General features: G+C 36.1%; 1 protein-coding gene across 5 annotated transcripts in view; it reads right to left on the bottom strand.

Annotated features, from left to right (window-relative positions):
- The window catches only part of ARHGAP15 (Rho GTPase activating protein 15), an 892,738-nt gene that overhangs the window by 757,025 nt on the left and 118,483 nt on the right, over positions 1-17,230 (bottom strand). The gene's annotated exons all lie outside the window — the stretch shown is intronic.

Genomic DNA, 17,230 nt, shown 5'->3' with positions numbered 1-17,230 from the left:
ATTTGTTTGAGTTAGATTGGGTCCATTCCTGCCAAGGCTAGACTTTGTTGGGCTAAGTCCTTCTTGCTGCTGCCTATGTTGGGTCACAGGTAGCCTTTCTTTTGGCTAGACAATGCAAAACCACTTTCCTCTCACTGTTGTGGCTGGGCTGAGCTAGCTGTACTCTTTCCCCTGCTGCTTGGACTGTATCACATCTGAGTTCTACTGAGGTTTGTTCAATGGTCTCTCCTTCTATCCTAGTAAGATGAATTCTCCTTGTGTATGCACATTGTTCTGGGTCAGAGCACTGTTTCACTTCTTCTATTGGTTTTGCTGCTCATGTATTTGTTTTAAGTTGGTTTTGTTCTTCTGTGGTTTGGAATGTAGTTAATGGGCTTCCAGTGTTTCTTACTTCACAATTATGTTCTGATCTCATCAGTATTCCCCAACTCAATTGCCAGGGTCCATGGGCTCAATAGCCACTGTACCACCACCACTACTGCCAGCAGAATGAGGTCATTGTCCCAAGGGAAGTAATTGTTTTATTCCCAAACTCTTATTTTCAGTCTCCCACAAAAAAGTTGAAGTTCAACCTATCCTAAAAAAAGACCAAATCACCAACAACAAAACCTCTTCATTTAATTTTATCATTTCCATAAGTTATAGCATTCTAAATGTATCTTTTACAGACACGCTGCATAAAAGATTTGTCTCTTATTGCAGTCTGCATTTTCTTACTACTCATTTTATAAATATTTGAAATCTGAAACACATGGCCTCCCCTTTGAGAAGTTAATCCATAGAGAACATCTGACATTTCTAGAAAAGTCTAGAAGGGGTTTACCCAAGATAGTGAAAAGAAGAAGTACTTGAGAAGAGTTGTCTTAATATTCCCTTTGAGAAAGCTTTAAATATGTGGAGTAAATTATTTAGGGTGCTTAAATCCTGTGCACTTTGTTGGCAAGACATAGGAGTCACAAAGTCCCATTGTGTATTGGAAGACAGGACTCCTGGCTTCCCCATCTTAACTTAGAAATGTCGAGACCTCTTTCTTTTCCTCTACTTCTATCAATCTCTCTCTCTCTCTCTTTACTAATAAATACTTACAAATCTTATAATAAGTCTCCAGATAAATTTTTATTTATAACAAAATATCATACCATAAAATATCATAAAATCAATTCTATGGTAACAAAGTCAACAAAATATTGCATAAGATATTTTTCAGTCCAATGTCAACTTAGGAAGTTTGGAAGAGAGGTCTATGACACTACTGTGTGGGCTGACTCAGAGTATAAATGGCAGCAACAATACTAACTATGGACATAGATAATAATAGCAGCAGCAACAGTCACTTTGGAAGCTCTTAAGCCAAAGATTGTAAGGGAATCAAGCAACTGATTAAACTACAGGGGACCCCTGTGTTAGCACTGGTTACAGGATAGGATTCTGTGTGGTAACTCCATTATCTAGATCTATTTCTGGGTCACAGTGGATGTGAAGGGAATAAACTCACCCATAAAAGAGAAGTGCTACAAAGTTGATTAGAAACCAGCATCCAATGCTATTTATAAGAAACACACTTAAAGCAGAGAGATACACAGAATAAAGGAAAGGGACTGGAACAAGTTTCATTATTCTCCTAATGAAGTTTAAAAAAAGCTGAACTAGTAATCAAGATTTCAGAAAAAGACAAAGCAAAAAAAGAGACAAATAAATGAGATAAGCAAGAAAACTACATCTTGCTAAAAACCACTAATAAACTAATATCAATACTTAACTTATATGCACAAAATGTTTTAGCATCCAAATTCTTAAAAGAAAAATTAAATGAGTTATGGGGAGAAATAAATAGTAAAAGTATACCAGTAGAAAACCACAACGCTTATTCTCAGAGTTAGCTAAATCTTACTCTAAACTAAATTAAAAAGTAGTTAAGGAGATGAATAGAATTTTAGAAGTACATTTAGGCTTCTGGAGAAAATTTAAAGTGAATAGAAAAGTGCATTTCTTTTTCTCAACTCTGGATAATACTTTCAAAAACTTGACCATGTGCTAGGGTGAAAAAAAAACCTTACTATAAAAACACAGAAAAGCAGAAATATTAAAAGCAATCTTTTAGAACAAAATGCAATAAAAATACCTTTAATAAAGAACTGTGGAAACATAATGGAAAAGTGAATTGCAAACTAAATTATCTAATTCTAAAGAATGAATAGGTCAAAGAACAAATGATAGGAAAAAATAAATATTTTCATTAAAGATAGTGACAACAATGGCAGCAAACACAAAAACTTGTGGGATGCAACCAAAGTAGTAGTTACGGGAAATGTATATATCTAAATGTTTTTCTCAATTAAAGAGAGAATGAACTGGGCATGCAACTAAAACAAATTAGAAAAAGAAAAAATTTAAAACTTCAAATAAATACCAGAAAAGAATTCCTGAAAATCAAAGGAGAGATTAATACAATTGAAAGTAAAAAAAAAAAGAATAAATAAGACTAGGAGCTCGTTTTATTTTTTAAAAACCATAAATAGATAAAGCATTGCTTAAATTGTTTAAAAAAAAAACAAAGAAAATGAAATAAAACGAATTATAAAGAGCTATTTTGTCCAATTACTTTAAAAACTGACAATCTAAGTGAAATGGGTAAATCTTTACAAAAATATGAATTGCCTAGACAACAAATTAAATTGATTACTAAAATGACCTTGTATTAGAAAAAGAAACTGAACAAGTCATAAAAAGAGATCCCTAAGAAAACATGCCAAGGACCAGATGGATTTAAAAATGAATTATACCAAACACTTCAGAACCAATGAACTGCAAAATTATATTAGTTATCTGAAGAAATAGGAAAAGAAAGAACCTACCAAATTCCTTTTATGACATAAACATGGTTTTGATACTTAAACCATGGAGAGCAAAAACAGAGAAAGAAACTGTAGGCCAATTTCCCTAATGACTTTTGATGCAAAAATCTTAAATAAAATACTAGCAAGGATATTAAAACAATATATCACAAGGATCATACACTGTGAACAGGTAGGATTTATATCAGGAATACAAGGGCTGATTCAATTTTAGGAAAATTGTAAGATTAATTGGTCATATCAATAACAAAAACAACAAAAACTGTATGCTTATACCAAAAATGTAGGAAAAGCTTTTGACAAAATACAATAACTAACCTTATTAAAAACACTAGAAAGTATAGGAAGAAAAGGAGCTTTTTTCAAAAGTGATGAATAGTATCTAACTAACACCAAGAGCAAACATTATCTCTAATGGGAGTGAACTAGAAACCTTCCCCAAAAGATCTGTGATGAATATGAATTTCCATTGTCACCACTATAATTCAGTATTGTATTAGTACAAAATAGGAAAAAAGATACTAAGGAAATAAAAGTAGGCAACAAAGAAACAAAATTATCATATTTTGCATATGTTATTTCAGTACACTTAGAAAATTCAAAGAATTAACTAAAAACTAACTGGAAGGGGGCAGCTTGGTGGCTCAGGTGATTGAAAGCCAGGCCTAGAGACTGGAGGTTCTGGGTTCAAATTTGACCTCAGACTGTGTGACCATGGGCTGGTCACTTAATCTCCATTGCCTGGTCCTAATCACTATTCTGCCTTGGAACAAATCCACAGTATTGATTCTAAGATGGAAGGTAAGGGTTCAAACAAAACAAAACTAGTTGAAGCAATTAACAATTTCAGAGTTTCAGGTTATAAAACAAACCCACATAAATCATATATATATAAAACTAATGAAACATAACAGGAAGAAATGGAGAAATTCCTTTAATATAAACTCTAGACACATAAAATACTTTGATATCTACTTGCCAAAACAAATTCAAGAATTATATTAATGTAATTGCAGACTCTTTTTACAAAAATTAAGAGAGATTTTTAAAAATGGAGAAATATTTATTGCTCACAGGTAGGGTAAGCCAATAAAATGAAAATGACAATTCTACCTAAATAAATTAATTATTCAATGTCATACCAGTAAAACTAATTGTGAATTAATTTATAGATTTAGAAAAAAATGATAAAATTAATCTGGAAGAAGAAAATGTCAAGAATACCAAGAGAATCACTTAAAAAAAAAAAGCATGTGGGGGGGGGGGCAGCTGGGTAACTCAGTAGATTGAGAACCAGGCCCAGAGATGGGAGGTCCTAGGTTCAAATCTGGCCTCAGCCACTTCCCAGATGTGTGACCCTGGGCAAGTCACTTGACCCCCATTGCCGAGCCCTTACCATTCTTCTGCCTTGGAGCCAATACACAGTATTGACACCAAGATAGAAGGTAAGGGTTTAAAAAAATAAAATTTAAAAACTTTAAAAAATATATATATATATATGTAGGAAGAGAGAATATGAGTACCAGAATTTAATATATATTTCAAAGTAGTAATCCTCAGAACAATATGGAACTGATTTAAAAAAAGAGCAGTAGATCAGTGGAATAGATTCAGGACTTAACATATAGTAGTAAATGACCATAGTAATTTAGTATTTGATAAACCCAAAGATCCACATTTGGGGGACAAGAACTCAATCTCTGAGAAAAATTGCTAGGAAAATAGTAATGAGGGTTTGTAGCAGGCTTCTGGTACAGTATCATGGGACAACTATCCCCTATGTATCTATAACATGCAAGGAACTATGGCATGCAACCGGGATACAATGACAAAGTAGAAACCAGTTCTGCCCCAGAAAATTTTCCATTTTTCTGCACACTCCATTCTTTTGGGCAAATTCAACCAAGAAAAACTTCTTACTTTGAATAAATACTTTTCTTGGTTCTCCACCTAATCAACTGTGGAGTCTTACCAATTCTACCATCAAAACTTTCTCGGTTCTGTGTTATGCTTTCTATTCTCCAATTGTCCACTTAATTTTATTGCCTTCATCACCTTCTCCAGATCTAAGAAATATAGTGAAATGCAAGAGCTTCTCTTCAATCTATGTTACATACCTCTCTGCCAGATTAGTCTTCCTCATTCAGAGATTAAATGAATCAAAAATTCATCTTCTTTATCCATTTACAATAGCTATATCATTCTTAAAGGGGAAAATATGGGAACAAGCATTTATTAAGTATCTCTTATGAGCCAGGTACTCTGCTAAGTGCTTTGTAAATTTTATTTAATTTGATCCTTATAACAACTGAGATGTAGGTGCTATTATTATCCCAGTTTTACAAAGGAGGATATTGAGGCTGATAGCATTTAAGTGTCTGAGGCTGTCTTCAGAGCATCTAGGTGGTATGTTGGATAGAATGCTGGACTTTGATTCAGGAATACCAGAGTTCAAATCCAGATTCAGACATTTACTCCTGAACATGACTAAAATGACTAAACAACAATTTTCTCACACCAGGCCCAGTGCTCCATCCACTAACTTTTCTACCTGCCTACTTGAAGAGTTGTTGCTGTACAGTAGGTTCAATCATGCCCAACTCTACATGATCCCATCTGGGAATTTTTGAGCAAAGACACTGAATTGGCTTGCCATTTTCTTCTCCAGCTCATTGTATAGATTGGGAAACTGAGGCAAACAGGATTATGTAACTTGCCCAAAGTCTTATAACTAATAAGGGTCTGAGGCCAGATTTGAACTCCTAAAATTAGTTTCTTGACTCCAGGCCTGGCATTCTATCTACTTCTTAAAGTGTTATTTTCTTTTTGCATTACTTTAATTTCTTTTTCCCATTCTCCTTTGATCTATCTTATTTTATTTTTTTCAATTCCTTTTTGAGTTCTTCCAGAGCTTGAGACCAATTCCCATTTTTTTTTCTTTTCATAATTTTGTATTTAGTTGCTTGGATCTCACTGTCCCCTGTAGATTCTGTGCTTTGATCTTTGTCCCCAAAGATATTTTTGATGGTTAAATGTTTCTTCTGCTACTTACTCATTTTTTTCCATCTTTTTTTGGCTATGAACTATGAATTCGAAAGCTGCTTGCTGATACTGTCTCCTCTGTGCTGGCTTTTATGGATCTGTACTGTGAGCTATTTTGCCCTGGGGCTAGTACTTCTAACTCCATCAGAGCGGTCTTGAAAGAGCCAAGCAGGCTTTTGGGCCTCACTATAGGCTGGTTTCAGGGCCTGAAGCTTCAAGGGCTGGTCTTCCGTGTTCTTTTGTTTCTGTAGGCCACCTCCTGGGATTCTGAAGTCAGCCTATGCCCAGTCCACAGAACCTGGTGCAGTAGGTAGAGGATGGAGGGGGGAAAGGGGAGGTGGTATTCAGCCAGTACTCTTCTACATCCAGTTTTTTTTCCAATTCCCTTTATTCCATTGAAATCAAATCTTTCTGCCTGCCTTCTCATTGTTTTCAGAGGGAGAGGCCCCTCACTCCTTTTTACTGTTGGTTCTTAACTTCTGCCATTTTGAGGCACTTTTTAAAGATTGGTTTGGAAGGACTGCCAGAGTAGTTTCAGCTTTTGCTGCTACTAAGTCACCATCTTGGCTCTGCCAGGGAAGGTATATTTCCAGCACTCTATCTACTGAACCAAGCTATCTGCTCCTATTTGAATATTACTCTTTCCTAATTTCTTAATCTTTACTTCTTATAGTCCTTATTTTATTTCAAGATTTTCCCAAGATGCTTCTGTGAAACCTTTCCAGATCTTCTGACTTTTAATAGCTTCTTCCTACTAAAGAAATTTGTACTAGCCTGGAAGTTCAGAGGATGTTCATAACCTACTATTGATTGTCCTGTTCTGTTTTCTACCCCAGCCAGATCACCCTCACTTCTGGTAACCTTATGTGGCTCCCCAGCCAGGAAGCTGACCATAGTAAGGCCAAACAGTGTTGCCTGTTGACACTTGACTAGCACCACCTGCTACAGATCAGAATTCCTGAGTACAGAAACCCCTTGGCTTCAGCCTCCCCAACAGCAGATATTTCAGGTTCATCCCATCCTAACTGTTTTACATAGTAAACAATAAATGTTTATTAAATTTAATTAATTAATGAAAGCTTTATGGGATTTTAGAGTTCATTTTAGAATCATAAATTCAAAGCTGAAAGGGGTCTCAAAGACCAAGTAGCTCACCCCTTCCTTTTACAGGTCAGAAAATAAAGCCTCAGGGAGGCTGTGACTGACTCAAGGTCACCCAAGAAATAAATGACAGAAATGAGATCAGAATCTCAGCCTTCTTATTCCAGAGAAAGGGCTCTTTCTTCTGTGTTTCACAGCCTTCCTTCAAACATCTCATTTTACAAATGAGGAAACTGAGGTTAGAAGGAGAAAGATTTAAAAGTCTTTGTTTCTATAGTCATATCTTACCACCATTCAGTGATGACTTGATAAAAATTCTACCAGGTATGGTTTTGATTGACAGCAGGACTATTTTCAACTGTTAAATTTGAAGGAAAATTTGGCCCCATCAAATGACATTTCAGAAAAAAAAAATCTGTCTTTTTTTTTTAAAATAAGAATACATATCACATTTCAGATGCTTTTCATCTTCAAAGTCCTTTGTAAATATTAATCAATCCATAAAAAAATTATCAAGCTCCATAAGTGAAATCTGCAATTGCACACTTATCTAAGAAAACCTACTTTGCCCTAAGCCATAGTAGCTTCCTATGCTCTGGACACTGAATCATTCTCCTCAGGGAGAAACAAAGTGTTTTCTAAAACCAGCCATATTCTTTTGACTCCTGCGGGGTTACTTTGGCAGAACTTTCTTACATTATTTTGACAAAAAAGAAGGAAGAAGAAAAAAGAAAGACAAAGATTTTCAAGTCATATGAACTTGATTATTTTCTTTCTGCATTTCTGGTGGGGGAGGTCAAAATAAGAGGACAACTACTCCAAAAAAGACTTAAGTCTTCCTGCTGAGGAGATGTCTACTTAGGGATATTTACTATGAGGTTCTGGAAAAATCACTATCAGATAATGTGTTAAGCAACCACATGTTCTAAGAAAATCCTAAGGATATCTTCCTATTCCAACATCATGATTTGCATGGCATGTGGTTCAATCCCTTGTCTTCTCCTTTCCATGAAACAGGAGGGGGGTTGAATCCCCAGTGAGCCTTTTGGCTACAACATCCAATGTATTTTTGTAAATAGGAAAAGCTGGTTTTCTTCTTACCAACAGGCACTTATAAAAGTATAGATAGTGCTAGGTCATTGGCACCCTACCTCCTACCTCCTCTCCATAAAATAGTAGTAGCACCTGATCACCACTGGGCCATTATTAGATCAGTCTCAAAGACAAGCCTTACTTCAGGAAAAGACATGGGATATCAACCAGAGGGCATGACAATTACTATAGGTTTGAAAGTCCCCTGCAGTTGAGTATAAATGCTGTAGATGAAAATATGATAAGAATATCCTGAATAAGAAGAGACAAGGACAGTGAGATTATCTAGGGCAGTCTACTAAAATTTATTGAACTAGATATTTCATATACTAATACTATCATGTGCAAATGGAAAAGTTGTAGAATCAGTTATCTAAAGCCAACATAAGAAAACAGATAAATAGCCTTGGTGATATTTTGGTACACCAGAAACATTCCCTGTGGGAAGATTTTTTATAGAAATGACAGTTAAACATGAATGATAATTATAAAGGCAGATATCTGGTACGTAGGATAAAACATGGTGCCTGAAATCAAGAAGGCATAAAGAGATAGGGGAAGTGAAGAAGGCAGTCAAGAAGAAAGAATGGAAGAAAGGAAGGAAGGAAGGAAAGAAATAAGGAAGGAAAGAAGGAAGGAAGGAAGAGAAAGGAAGGAGAAAACAAACATTAACAACCTAATACTTGCTAGGCACTATACTAAGTGCTTTATAGATGCTAAAGTAATGTGATCCTCACCAACAACACTGTAAAATAAATGCCATTATTAGTCCTATTTTACAGATGAGGAAATAGACAAAGAGAAGTTGTGACTTGCCCAGAGTTATATACCTAGTAACTTTATGAGGCTAGATTTGAATTTAGTTCTTCCTGAATGGAGCACCAGAGTTCCATCCTCTGCCTCATATATCTGGAAAAAGTAGGTTAAAACTGTATACTATTAGGACAAAGAAGAAAAAGCAAATGTGTGAAACATAAGGGAAAGGTTGAAGGTTCTAGTAATGGACTTAAGTATTGAATGAATTATATTATCAAATTATCAATGTGATGTTTCTTATTAGAGTATTTATGAATACTGATCCTTTCTCCTTCTTATGGAGGAATGTGGAGTATCAAGGAATGGTGATTACATCAATTTTCATTATTTTAACACTAGTTGGCCCAAAATTATTTGTGTCACTTCCAAATTGAGTGTAGTTATATCTATAGGAAATAAATGGTGTTTTGTAAGTCAAGTTCATTGTGTATAGGGACAATTATAAACAACATGGGTCTCAAAAAATAGGATCAAAAATGAAAGTCCAGATCCTGTCACTAATCAGAGATAGGTTGATATACCATTGGAAAAACAAAGTAGCATATTGTGTGTACATCCATTTAAATATAAATTTCCTCTGAGAGGCAATTCTAGATGGTGGATAAAGATCCAGAAAGAAATGTTGTATGTGTTAAGTACTAACTTTGATTCATACAGCTGTGTGACCCTGGGTTCATCATTGAACTCAATGATTTAGGCAACTTTTCTATGTCTATAAATTGTACATCAGTTGCCTATCTGTATTGTTTGAGGTAGTTGGGAATTCACTGAGCACATAAAATGTGGGTCCATATTGAGATATATTTGATGCCAAATTATATCATATCACATTATACTTTATATAAATTATAGCAAATGTTTATCAATCCTTAACTGTACACAAGGCCCTATGCTTGTGGATGATGACAAAAGACAAAAAACAAAACAGTTCTTACCTTCAAAGTACTTACATTCTATTGGAGGAATACCTCATAAACACAGAAGTACAATACTAGATGATTTGGGGAGGGAGAAAACTTGGACTTTGGACATAAAAGAAGGTTTCAAGGGAGACATGCAAATCTTTTTGACAATTCACTAAATACTTCACTGAGAAAATTTATGGATCCTAGATTTCAATATTTTATTTGACTAATAATGAATAGAATCTGTTTTACTAATCTTATTTCCAAATTGTTAGAAAAGAAAGCCAGTGAATGAACTAATTATCCTTTTTATAAAAAGGGCATATTTCTTATTTGAAAGTCACAATAGTTCATCTTTAATAGTCTTACATTCATTATTATCTAAAGTAATAAACTTTTATGGAACTATGAGTTTGTCCAACAATATTGAAAAGCAATTAGAATTATGCAAAAAAGTAACTAAGATAACCATACCTTTGTGATTTCACTGTTTAACATATATACCCAAAGAGGTAAGTAACAAAAAAAAAATTCCAAAATATTTATAGTAGGCCTTCTTCATAGTAACAAAGGACTGTAAACTAAGTACTTATTGATAGAGTAATGGCTAAACAAGTGAAAATTATTTATTTATGAGAAATTCTGAATATGATGAATGGAGAGAGACATGAGAAGACATACTAACTGATGCAAAGTGAAATAACAAGAAGAAAGGAAAAAAAGTACATAATGACTAACTCCTGTCCCATAGTCAATTCAAGCTTAAAGAAAAGATAGAAGAGGACAATTCCACTTCAGATTGATGGAGAAAAGAAAAGAAAAGAAAAGAAAAGAAAAGAAAAGAAAAGAAAAGAAAAGAAAAGAAAAAAGAGAAGAGAAGAGAAGAGAAGAGAAGAGAAGAGAAGAGAAGAGAAGAGAAGAGAAGAGAAGAGAAGAGAAGAGAAGAGAAGAGAGAAGGGAAGGGAAGGGAAGGGAAGGGAAGGGAAGGGAAGGGAAGGGAAGGAAAGAAGAGAGAAGGGAAGGGAAGGGAAGGAAAGGGAAGGGAACGGAAGGAAAGGGAAGGGAAGGGAAGGGAAGGGAAGGGAAGGATGGGAAGGGAAGGGAAGGGAAGGAAAGGGAAGGGAAGGGAAGGGAAGGATGGGAAGGGAAGAGAAGGGAAGGGAAGGAAGGGAAGAGAAGGGAAGGGAAGGAAGGGAAGAGAAAGGAAGGGAAGGAAGGGAAGAGAAGGGAAGGGAAGGAAGGGAAGAGAAGGGAAGGGAAGGGAAGGGAAGGGAAGGGAAGGGAAGGGAAGGGAAGGGAAGGGAAGGAAGGGAAGGGAAGGAAAGGAAAGGAAAGGAAAGGAAAGGAAAGGAAAGGAAAGGAAAGGAAAGGAAAGGAAAGGAAAGGAAAGGAAAGGAAAGGAAAGGAAAGGAAAGGAAAGGAAAGGAAAGGAAAGGAAAGGAAAGGAAAGGAAAGGAAAGGGAAGAGAAGAAAAGAAAATAAAAAGGAAGAGTAAAGAAAAGAAAAGGAAGACATGAGAGGAGTGGACAATTTCTATCATATCCATAAGCTTGTTTTACTAGAAATGTTGGAGAATTTCCCATAGGTGAGATGCAGGACACTTTTCTGCTTGAACTGAGTTACCTCACTCCTAATAGAGGAACTCCATTTTTATTTTCCAGTACACATTCTCCTATGTATACTTTCTCTGATTTTTTGTTTTCCTCTTGCTTTGGAACACAATGTGTTCATTGTGGAACTGATATTTGGTGGGAAAGGGATTAATCCTTGGATTAGAGTCTCCTTTACCTCTGGAAATGACAAAGCAATCAGAAGTTGTGAGGGTCTTATCCTCCCTATCATATTCCCCTTTCAAGCAATATTTAAAGGAATGGATCAATAGCTGGCTATCCCCTCTCTCTGACAAATACAGAGTAGCCTCAGGCCTCAACTTGTTACTTCCTTTCTTGGCAGGCACAGAAGTACCCCTTGGTGAAGAGGCTATAGATATCTGTTCTGCCACAATTTAAGTCACAAATTAGAACAGCTTTTACTACAGGTAGGCCTTTCCTTTTGTTACATTTGGGGTTTACTTGACAATTAATGATGGAGAAGGAAAGTCAACAATGAAACAAATGAAGCTGAATGTTAGCGTACTAAAAATGATGATTTGGGGTCTCAAAAACAAGAAGAGGAGGCATCTCACCATTTTTTCTGCAGATATATGGAGGTTATAAATATAAAACACTAAAAATAATAGCTTTACTGCTTTTCCTCCCTCTTTTCTTTCTAATACTTTTTTTAAAGGGATGACTCTCTAGGCAGCTGAGTAGCTCAGTGGACTGACAGCCAGACCTAGAGATGGGAGGTACTGTGTTCAAATGTGTCCTCAGACACTTACTAGTTGTGTGACCCTGGGCTTAACCCCCATTGCCTAGCCCTTACCACTCTTCTGCCTTGGAGTCAATACACAGAATTGACTCAAAGACAGAAGGTAAGGGTTTAAAAAAAATAAAGGGATGATTCTCTAGGAGGAGAGATACAGTGAAATTTTTTAGCTTGTTTAAAAACAGAATACATTAAAAAGAAAATTCTAAAAATAAAGTAAACCATCTCAATTGGTAAGCTTCAAATGTATGATTATGTCTGTCAAATATTTTATGCTATGCTGAGTAGGCTGGTAGCCACAGTAAAATAGATTATAGAAATACTATATAGGTCAAGATATCTAATGTCAGAACTTTAAAATCAAAATAAGGGCAAAATATTAAAAAATAATGAATAGCATAAATTGTATAGTACATGCTAAAGTTTGGATAGAAATTGATAAGACTAGGGGATCATTGAAGTTGGAGTTATAGAAAAGCATTCTATAGAATAGAATAAATAAACAATATATTCAAGCATATGTTTGGAATCAACAATGATAATGATCCACTTTGAGGATGTTAAGGAAACTAAAGGAAAAATAAATATATTTGCGAATGTTGGTGAATGAGGACTTATAGGTTATAGTAAAGGCAGATTTTGAAGGGACTTTGAAGAAATACTTAGTCCTTTATAAAAGTGACAGATAGGGGGAAGCTGGGTAGCTCAGTGGATTGAGAACCAGGCCTAGAGATGGGAGGTCCTAGGTTCAAATCTGGCCTCAGACCCTTCCCAGCTGTGTGACCCTGGGCAAGTCACTTTACCCCCATTGCCTATCCCTTACCACTCTTCTGCCTTGGAGCCAATACACAGTATTGACTCCAAGACAGAAGGTAAGGGTTTAAAAAAAAAGTGACAGATAGTGAAAGAGTGGTGTAAAGAAGAAATATATATATATATATGCATGTATGTATGTATGTATATATATATATATATATACACTACATAAGGTAAATTTTAAAAAGATAAAAATTAGAAAAAAGGCACCCAATTAAAGACAATTACACTCATCTAGATGGGTAATCCTAAAGGCCTGAATTCAGGTGATGATAAATGGGAATAGAAAGAAAAGGATGAACATAAAAATATTTCAAAGTTCTATAGGACCTTGTAGCTTATGATATTAAGGATGAAAGAGAGCTTTGTCAAGTAACTCTAAGGTGGTATATATGAATGAGAGGTGATAGTTTTTTTTCCCATGGACAGAGATAGAGGCATTTGAATATAAAAGCTGATTTGGGAGAGAAATAAGAAAATTACTTTTAGAGTCACAAAATTTGAGATATGGAAGTAATTTATGAATTTATCTAATCAAATACTTAAATGTGTGAAGATAGAATTAACTCTTCCCTTGCCTATTTTTAAATTAATTGACAAAAACTGAAAATACCCCTACTTAACAGTAAGTAGGGGAGGTCCATAAACCACTTGCTAAAAGTGGGTGTCAACTCCAGAAGAGACTTACCACCCCCTGGACAGTGCTAGGCAAATTTAAAGACTGCAATTGGCTCCTGTAAAGTGGAGGAAGGGGTAGTAAGTGTTGTGGGGAAAGGACTATAAAAGCCCTGAACTTCCTGTCCAAGGAAGTCTTTGGCCTGATTCTTGGGCTTGGAGGATCTTGGGCTGGGACTGAGACTTGGAGCTAGACATGGAGTTACAACTTGGTATTTCAACCTGGGACTCTGGCTTTTGGACTGCTTCTGGTAAGACTGCTCTTGGGTCTTCTTCTTTGGAACTTTGCTTGGGTGAGCAAGAAGCTGACTCTCCTTTCCTGGCTTCTGGAGAGAATAGTTTTGGAAAAGCCTTCTCTCTTGGAGGAAGCCACATGGGTAGAACCCCTGTTTAATTCATAACTGGGTCCTCTGGCTGAGGATTAACAATCCCTCCTGAGCTGACCCAAGGACTGAAGCAACATTTGGGTGATAGGCTAGACATCTTTTCTACCCTCCTATATATTTCTCTACCTTTACTTCTTCTGCCTTTTTGTAAATAAAACTATTAAAAATCATTTTAGCTTGAGCTATAATATTTTTAATCAGTGACCACAGTATTATCTTAAAATTCTCATGTATTTAGTCAAACCCTAAATTTTAATTGATTACACATGAAAGAGATCCTTATTATAACATACATGACCAGAGGCTGGCCTCTGCTTGTAGAACTCTAAGGAAGGGGAACCCATTCCTCTTAAAACAACCCATTCCATTGTTGACTTAGTTCTAATTGTTGGAATTTTACCAAATGACCTCTTCATTGTTCACCTATTATTTTGTCTTCTGGGGCAAAAAAGTACAAATCTGATCCATCCTTCTTAAAGCCATCTCTCAGGTACTTGAATATAATAATTAAGCACTTTCCCATCCAATCTTTTCTTCTTAAAATTAAACATGCCCTTATGGCAAGGGTCAAGACTCTTTAATATCAGTAGGTTTTCCTATTCTGGGCACCCCGAACTAATCAATATTTGTATTCAACTGTGTTAAAGGCAAGAAAACAGTATTTTTTTTCCTTGTATGGTCTCTCTCAATGGTCAGTGATACCCTTTTATTGTCCTCTCTACCTGAGCTGCAAAATAACATGATACTAGTAAAATTGCATCTTTGGATGAAAGCTGCATACATTGCTAAGCATTATTATACAGTAATGAAGCGACAGGACTCTTCTTCCTATGTTTCCTTTAAAAAGTGGCTAGGTTCCAACCAGGAGAATCAACAACCCATCCAGCAACCCCCAGAAAAGAAATCTTTCCTGCAAAACTTGCTTCCTCAAACTCCTACTTGCTAAGGCCCAGAAGAGAATAGTCCCTACAGTCATGTCCTTCATTCCCATGAGTCTCCTTTACTCAAGTATGGGTCTCTGGAGAAAAAATTCTAATGGGACATAAGTTGTAAAACTAGCACTTGATCTAAAGAGGGGAAAGATGCTCTATGCAATGAAGTTATAATGTTCTTTATGAGCTTTAATGTACACCAAGGGCTTTATCTAGGATGCTATACTCCAGTGGCTGCTTTTTCCCCCCATATGTAATATAATTCTGTATGTTATCTTCTGTTTGCATTTTAAATGGTCCCTATGTACTCAACACATATGTATGTAAATTATAATAAATCTATTTAGCCTTGGTTAGGGGGGGAAAATCTCCTCCCTCAAACAAACCTATGAACTTTTTATAATCCTCATGTTCATAACACAACATTCTAAATGAGGTCTGATGAGGTCAGACTCCAATGTGACTATTACCTCTCGATTCCTTGAAGCTTTGTTCCTTTTAATGTAGCTCAAGATTACATTATCTGTGTTGGCTGCTCCATCAAACTGCTTATGGCCTTCTGAAACCCCTAGTATTTTTTTAGAATCATATCTTCCCAGTCCTATACTTGTGGGGTTGATTTTTTTGTGCTCAGGTGTAAAGACTTTATTTATGTCTAATGAATTTCATCATGTTGGGATGGGACAAGAGAGGTTTAGAATTCTGAGGAAGACTGACAGGAGTGGCGTGGCAGTTTGAAGAGCAAAGGCTTGTGGAAGGAGAACAGTTGGCTGAGAGGATTCTAGAGAGGCTCTTGGTCTTCTGCCTTGAGACCTAGAGCTGGAAAATCCAGTTTCCTGAAAGGCTGAAGGATTTCTGAAGCCACAAGAGAAGATGCTGTTTCTTCCTCAAACTGGTATCTGTTCTCTCACCAGATATTCTACCACTGATTCCCTCCACCTGCAGCAAATATCTCAGATCCCTTGAAGGGGAGCTGATTGGACTCTCAAACCATAGCCTGGCTCTCCTGGCCCTCCTTCCCCCCCCCAACTGTTTTTATCTGTTTATTTAGGACATATGAATATTTAAGTCAGTAGAAGGGGCTATTAGCTGGGAAAGGGGCAGGGACATTCCGAGGCACAGTTGCTGGCTGGCCCATTGAATCAAGGCCTGTCACAAACTCCTCAGGGGAAAGGGTATACCCTACCTCTAGGGGTGCTGACTGGGGAAAGTGTCATCTTATCTCCCCAGTCATTATATTAAGGGGATTCAAGTGAAAAATAGCTACTTGTTATCACTTGAGAGAGGGGGGGCAGGGCTGCCATTCCCTCTCTCATAGGCTGTACCACAACCCCTGTTCCTGATCATATAATCCAGTACCTCACTGGCATAACACCTCAACCAGTGAGTCCTAAACCATTTTACATTTAATAAGAATATCCTCCATCCTTACAATCATAATATATTCAGTCAAATGTATTCTTCTATGAAGATATATTAGGGCACTGATTTTGCCATCCAGTGTGCTAGCTATGCCTTGCACCCAATGGTTTTTTTTTTTCCAAGTCATTGATGAAAATGTTGGCACAAAGCCAAATACACTTTGAGGCTGGCCATCCAACCATACTAAATTAATCTAATTGTATTACTGTTTAATTGATATCAATTCCCCTTCTGTGAGATTAAAAATTAATAAATACTAAAAGTATTATATAGGATTTAATAATAATAAAGTGAGTAAGAAAGGGGTTAATCAGCCAAGTAAGCAGAGCACAGAGCCAGAGAGATCCTCACCTGCTGCTCTTTACCAAAAACCCCAGCTCAAAAAGGGCCTGCAGCATGGGTCTCAACCAAATTTATCTTCCAAGCCTCAGTATGTAAAATGAGGATGTAACTTAAAAGGAAACTGGGTAAATGTAGTTTAGGTGTAGCAAATTTCTATTTGCATACGTCTCAATAAAAAATGGTATAAGATACTTTATCAAAACTTTTGATATTGAAGTGAAGAGAAGATATCAGAGTAAAAATATCTAATATGTTCGAGGCTGAAATTCAACAGACAAAAGAGACATGAAAAGTAAATTTGAGAGTTAATAGAATAAAGGGGATTTTTGAAATCATTGTTTATAAGACTATAGAAAAAGAAAAGGGCCACAGTCTGAGCATCAGTTGTTACCCATAAAGGATGGATGATGCAGAGGAGTTATTAAAGGCAAAAAAAAGAGCAGTAGGAAAGGTAGATCATTCACAATAGTACACTGTCA

The sequence above is a fragment of the Monodelphis domestica genome, chromosome 4 (genome assembly GCF_027887165.1).
Source record: "Monodelphis domestica isolate mMonDom1 chromosome 4, mMonDom1.pri, whole genome shotgun sequence".
Classification (NCBI taxonomy): domain Eukaryota; kingdom Metazoa; phylum Chordata; class Mammalia; order Didelphimorphia; family Didelphidae; genus Monodelphis; species Monodelphis domestica.
The sequence above is the reverse complement of the archived record's forward strand: the minus strand, read 5'-3'. Positions and strand labels throughout refer to the sequence as shown.